Raw genomic sequence first — 7,303 nt, forward strand, 5'->3', positions numbered from 1 at the left:
AGCCCAGTGCCAGAGTCCGGTACTAACTGGGATTACAGGCACCCGCCACCACGCCCAGCTATTTTTGTTTTTTGTTTTTTGTATTTTTAGTAGAAATGGGGTTTCACCATGTCGGCCAGGCTGGTCTCGAGCTCCTGACCTCAGGTGATCTGCCCGCCTCGGCCTCGCAAAGTGCTGGGATTACAAGTGTGAGCCACCGCGCCCGGCCGAGTCTGTGCTCTTAACTGCTGTGCTGTGTCGAATCTACCAGCGATATTAGAATGAGACCTCTGCTTAGCTGTCAAAGGCATCAGGCACATGGAAGCCAAATGAGACCCCAGTTTCTTATGAAACTATTGTCACCTCTCTACTTCTATTTTGTCTATATCCATTTTGTGTTCTGTCACAGATATCGAAACTGGCTATAGTTTCTGGAGGCCGGGAAGCCCAAGGTTGAAGGGCATCTGGTGAGGTCTGCATCTGGTGAGGCACTTCTTGTCACATTATCACAGAAGGGCAAGACAGAATAAGAGGAAGAGAAGAGAGAAGAGAAGGGACAGCGTGTGAGTGTGAGAAAGAGAGAGGGAGAAAGAGAAGACAGGGGCTGAACTCATCCTTTTCACGGAACCCAGTCCTGAGATCACAGCATTAATCCATTCATGAAGGCAGATGACCTAATCACCTTTTAAAGTTTCCACCACTCAACACTGTTGCTTTGGGGATTCTGTTTGCAACACACAAACTTTGGGGGCCATATTCAAACTATAGCCTTGTCTAGCATTGAAAAGCTGGGTTTAAAGGGGTCCTTCCTCCTGATGGTAGCTACCATATGACATCAGACCTTGAAAATGAGGAATTTTACTTTCCCTTTCTTTCCTTCTTTCTTTCTCTCTCTTTCCTTCCTTCCTTCCTTCCTTCCTTCCTTCTCTTTCTTTCTCCTTCCTTCCTTCCCTTCCTTCCTTCCTTCTTTTTTTTCTTTTGACAGACTCTTGCTCTAGTGCCCAGACTGGAGTGCAGTAGTGCCATCTCAGCTCACTGCAACTTCCACCTCCCAGGTTCAAGCGATTCTCCTGCCTCAGCCTCCCCAGTAGCTGGAAATAGAGGCCCGTGCCACCATGCCCAAATAATTATTGTATTTTTAATAGAGATGAGGTTTTGGCCGGGCGCGGTGGCTCAAGCCTGTAATCCCAGCACTTTGGGAGGCCGAGACGGGCGGATCACGAGGTCAGGAGATCGAGACCATCCTGGCTAACACGGTGAAACCCCGTCTCTACTAAAAATACAAAAAAAACTAGCCGGGCGAGATGGCGGGCGCCTGTAGTCCCAGCTACTGGGGAGGCTGAGGCAGGAGAATGGCGTAAACCCGGGAGGCGGAGCTTGCAGTGAGCTGAGATCCGGCCACTGCACTCCAGCCTGGGCGACAGAGTGAGACTCCGCCTCAAAAAAAAAAAAAAAAAAAAAAAAAAAAAATAGAGATGAGGTTTCACTATGTTGGCCAGGCTGGTCTTGAACTCCTGACCTCAAGTGATCCACCTGCCTCAGCCTCCCAAAGTGCTGGGATTGCAAGTGTGAGCCACCACACCTGCCCAGAAGTATTATTTGTCACTCTGATTAACCTTATGCTTTTGGTGTTCCCTTCTTTTTATAATGCCTCCTAATTTTTTGTTATACAGTATGCTGCTTATCTAAAGTATACTTCCTTTCTTTATAAAAAGACTGAAGTTGATTATAAAGGAAGAAACCAGAAAACGTGACCACCATTTAAACTACAGGTAGTAGACAAGCGGTGTGCAATTCCTTTTTGAAATCGGATGAGTAATACTTGCTGTCAAGGATGCCCAGAAGGTTTTGAGACAGGTGGGGGGTGGTTCGCAGGACTCGGGCATGTGACCCAGTTGGCTTCTGACCAACTGACCTTTATGCTAGTAATGTGTCTTCCACCTCAGAGTCAAACATAACTGTTTTGGTATAAAATAGAAACGTTCACTGAGATGTGAGGCAATGAGAGCCAGAAATGAGCAGTTGAAAATAGTAACACAAGGATAAAGACATTGAAGAAGTTGTGTTGATCCAGAAAGTCAGGAAGAGATGGCTGATAACATGAAGGCCAGGTACTGGCTCACACCTGTAATACCAGAACTTTGGGAGGCCGAGGCGGGTGGATCACCTGAGGTCAGGAGTTTGAGACTAGCCTGGCCAATGTGGACACACCCTGTCTCCACTTCAAAAACTACGAAAAGTAGCTGGGTGTAATGGCATATGCCTGTAATCCCAGCTACTCGGGAGCCTGAGGCACAAGAATCGCTTGAACTCGGGAGTGGTGGTTGCAGTGAGCCAAGATTGCACCACGGCACTCCAGCCTGGGTGACAGAGCGAGACTCCGTCTCAAAAAAACAAAACAAAACAAAACAAACAAACAAACAAATGAAGGTAAGGGGAAAGAGAAGAAAGGGTGAAAGTCAAAGAGGCTCAATGGTAACAGGAAATGGATTGTTTGTGGGAGCATTTTGTAACAGGGAAAGGCCTGAACAAACACTGAATTTTTGTCAGTGCACTATTTTCAATTGAGCAAATATTGAGCCCATATTAAGTGCTGGCTGCTTGGGGTATAAAGATAAATCAGACCTGGCTATCTAGTTAAAACATGTTTTACACACAAAGGGCAATCGGATTGCAATTTTTAGTCTATTTTATACACTATTAAATAAGTCCAAGAGTGCACTTTATGTCTTACCAAGAGTAGGCACCCTATGACTGTTTATTTATTTATTTATTTATTTATTTCAGACAGAGTCTCGCTCTGTCACCCAGGCTGGAGTGCAGTGGAGCGATCTTGGCTCACTGCAACCTCTGCCTCCTGGGTTCAAGGGAGTCTCCTGCCTCAGCCTCCCGAGTAGCTGGGACTACAGGTGCCTGCCACCACACCTGGCTAATTTTTATATTTTTAGTAGACATGGGGTTTCACCATGTTGGTCAGGCTGGTCTTGAACTCCTGACCCCATAGTCCACCTGCCTCAGCCTCCCAAAGTGCTGGGATTACAGGTGTGAGCCAGTATGCCCAGCCTTGAATGTTTATTGAATTGAAGTATTAGAGTCGGATAGGAGCTGGTTCAAAATTATTTATACATTTATTTAGCATTTTTTTTTTTTTTTTTTGAGATGTTGTCTCACTCTTTCACCTGGCCGGAGTGCAGTGGTGCTATCTCTGCTCACTGCAACCTCCGCCTCCCAGGTTTAAGCAGTTCTCCTGCCTCAGCCTCCTGAGTAGCTGGGACTACAGGCGTGCACCACCACGCCCGGCTAATTTTTCTATTTTTAGTAGAGACGGGGTTTCACCTTGTTATCCAGGATGGTCTCGATCTCTTGACTTCATGATCTGCCCACCTCAGCCTCCCAAAGTGTTGGGATTACAAGCATGGGCCACTTTTTTATTATGATAAAATACACATAATATGAAATTTGCCATTTTAACCATTAAAATTTTTTTTAATTCTTTTTTTTTTACATTAACCTCTTATCAAACAGATACTTTTTTTTTTTTTTTTTTGAGACGGAGTCTCGCTCTGTCCCCCAGGCTGGAGTGCAGTGGCCGGCTCTCAGCTCACTGCAAGCTCCGCCTCCCGGGTTCACGCCATTCTCCTGCCTCAGCCTCCCGAGTAGCTGGGACTACAGGCGCCGCCACCTCGCCCGGCTAGTTTTTGGCATTTTTTAGTAGAGATGGGGTTTCACCGTGTTAGCCAGGATGGTCTCGATCTCCTGACCTCGTGATCCGCCCGTCTCAGCCTCCCAAAGTGCTGGGATTACAGGCTTGAGCCACCGCGCCCGGCCTCAAACACATACTTCAACCCGTTTTAGGTGTACAGCTCCGTGGCATTAAAGACATTCACACTCTTCTGCAACTATCACTACCATCCATCTCCAGAACTTTTTTTATCTTCCCAGACTGAAACCCTGTACCATTACATAATAACTCCCCATTCTCCCCACTCAACCATTTTTTTTTTTTCTTTTTTTTTGAGACAGAGTTTTACTCTTGAAGCCCAGTCTGGAGTGCAGTGGCACGATCTCAGCTCACTGCAACCTCAACCTCCTGGATTCAAGCGATTCTCCTGCCTCAACCTCCCAAGTAGCTACAGGTGTGCGCCATCAGGCCTGGATAATTTTTGTATTTTTAGTAGAGATGGGGTTTCACCATTTTAGCCAGGTTGGTCTTGAACTCCAGACCTCAGGTGATCTGCCCGCCTCGGCCTTCCAAGGTGCTGGGATTACAGGCATGAGCCACTGTGCCCGGCTCAACCAATTTTTATATAGTCCTTCATTCAACATGTATTTATCGGGGACCTGCAATTCAGCCCAGTTCTCATTGTGGGAGGTCTGGGTTACAGGATAAACGAGAGGGTATAATCGAGGGAGAAAGACAAACATAACCAGTAACAATAGGTAAAGAGCTGGCTGGGTGCGGTGGCTCATGCCTGTAATCCCAGCACTTTGAGAGGCCAAGGCGGATGGATCGCTTAAGCCCAGGAGTTCAAGACCAGCCTGGGAAACACAGTGAGATCCCGCTCTACAAAAATAATAAGTATTAGCCAGCTGGTGCATGCCTGTGTCCTAGCTACTTGGAAGGCTAAGGTGGGAGGCTGAGGTGGGAGGATCACCTGAGTCTGGGAGGTTGAGGCTGTGGCTGTGATTGCACCACTGCAATCCACTGCACTCCCGCCTGGGTGACAGAGTGAGATCCTGTCTCAAACAAAGAAACAAAAAAACAAACAAAAAAATGGTGAAGAGCTAATGTCTGCAGAATGCTCCCATGAGCAGGCCCTTTGTACTGATGCACTCCTTTGACGTAGGTGTACAGTCCCAACAGTTCCCAGTATAACAAGCACGACAGAAAGGGAGCTGTGGGCTATGGTTGGGTCTAGAGGACATTAGTTGGTCTGGGCAGTCAGGGTTATGCTGAGAGCTAAAGGCTGAGTCCGAGTTAGGAGGCCAAGAGTATTTCCATGGCAGGAAGGACACTAAGGGAGGCTCTGGGAACAGATGGGTCCCTTCGTCCCTTCCCTGATGAAGCTCGGAGAAGCCTGGGATAAGGCTGGAGAGGTAGCAGGAGCCACCTCCCTCCAGGAGGGCCCAGGGAAGGGTTCCTGCTCTCCCTCCAGGGCCGTGGGAAGCCGCTGAAGAGCTTGAAGTAGAGCCTTTAAAAGTTCAATCACTCTACGCCTAGTTAACAAGTGATTCATTTCTCTGCCATTCATTATTGTGCTGATGGCATGTACACTAACTTTGAACCACCTGTGATAGAAAAATCACTAGTAGTTACGCTGTAAAATCTTTGGTTTTATGTCTAAAGTTCCTGTTCTGGGAATTCACATTTCTCTTAAGTAAATGATATAACAGGCTGGGCGCTGTGGCTCACACCTACAGCTGGAATCCTAGCACTTTGGGAGGTAGAGGCGGGAGGATCGCTTGAGCCCAGGAGTTTGAGACCACCACCACCACAACAGTATAACCAGATTCTGAAGATCTGACACATGGAGAAAACTGGAAATTAGTCCCATTTTGCAGTCCACCAAACCTCCCCTGTGTTGGGAAGAAATCACAGCACTTCTCTGATAGATACGAAGTATAAGCCTAAAATAAAGGTGGCCTCCCTCCCTCAACTTGTTGATTCAAGTCTTCCCTGAGGGAAGGGAGATAAAATCCTGTAGTTCCTTCTGGACTAAGCGTAAATTAAGATTCTGTTTACCAAGCGCTTAATTAGATTGCCTAGGCAATATTATCAATCATAACTTGCGAGACAATTTGCTTCAAGCTCATTTGTTATAGGAGTGTGGGGCTGCCTGAGTATATGTGATAAAGTCCAATTTGGAAGTTCTGTTTCTGGAGTTCAAAACATAGATCCCTTAAGCACTTCCAAAGTGAAACTCCATTCTGCACCCTGAGACTGCCCTGCTTTTTAGCTGATAGTGTCTTCATGTCAAACCGTGGATCACTGAGGAGTCCCAGGTGAGAGTGGGACGTACAAGTGTATCCCCATGACCAAAAGAAAACCTGTCCCACTGGATAGGCAGTCAGTGACTTTTCTTCATATTTTAAAGCACTACACTCTTCTCTTCTTCTTCTTCTTCTTCCTCCTCCTCCTCCTCCTCCTCCTCCTCCTTCTTCTTCTTCCTCCTCCTCCTCCTCCTCCTCCTCCTTCTTCTTTTGTTCGTTTGAGATGGAGCCTTGCTCTGTCACCCAGGTTGGAGTGCAGTGGTGCATCTAGGTTCACTGCAACCTCCACCTCCCGGATTTAAGCGATTCTCCTGCATCAGGCTCCAAAGTAGCTGGGATTATAGGTGCCCACCATCACGCCTGGCTAATTTTTGTATTTTTAGTAGAGACGGGGGTTTTACCATGTTGGCCAGGCTGGTGTCGAACTCCTGACCTCAGGTGATCCATCCACCTCGGCCTCCCAAAGTGCTGGGATTACAGGTGTGAGCCACCACGCTTGGCTTTAAAAGAACTTTGTAGGCCGGGCGCAGTGGCTCGTGGCTGTAATCCTAGCACTTTGGGAGACTGAGGCGGGCAGATCACCTGAGGTCGGGAGTTTGAGACCAGCCTGACCAACTTGGAGAAACCCCGTCTCTACTAAAAATACAAAATTAGCCGGATGTGGTGGTGGGTGCCTGTAATCCCAGCTACTCGGGAGGCTGAGGCAGGAGAATCACTTGAACCTGGGAGGTGGAGGTTGCAGTGAGCCAAGATCATGCCATTACATTCCAGCCTGGGCAACAAGAGCGAAACTCTGTCTCAAAAACAAAAACAAAAAACCTTTCTAAACCAGACCTGGTGGTTCACACCTGTAATCCCAGCCCTTTGGGAGGCCCAAGCGGGTGGGTCTCGTGAACCCAGGAGTCTGAGACCAGCAACAAGGGAAAACCCCATCTCTACTTTAAAAATACAAAAAATTAGACAGACATGGTAGTGCGTGCCTATAGTCTCAGCTACTTGGGAAGCCAAGGTGGGAGAATCACCTGAGCCCAGGAAGCTGAGGCTGCAGTGAGCCAAGATTGTGCCACTGCGTTCCAGCCTAGGTGATGGGGGTGAGACCCTGACTCAAACAAACAAACAGACGAACAAACAAAAACCAAAAAAACCTCTGCCTCCCTTTTCTCCAAAAGTCTATGTTTATAAGTAGGTAGTAATTACATAGCATTTTACAGGTTAGAATTTTTACATATGTGATTCTTACACCCCCAGGGTAGACAGGACAGTAGTAATTATCATTTTACAGGTTAAAAGACTGAGATTGAGAGAGGCGAGCAATTTTGCCTGGCTGGTAAGG

This window comes from Trachypithecus francoisi, unplaced genomic scaffold, assembly GCF_009764315.1.
Source record: "Trachypithecus francoisi isolate TF-2019V2 unplaced genomic scaffold, Tfra_2.0 Lachesis_group5, whole genome shotgun sequence".
Classification (NCBI taxonomy): domain Eukaryota; kingdom Metazoa; phylum Chordata; class Mammalia; order Primates; family Cercopithecidae; genus Trachypithecus; species Trachypithecus francoisi.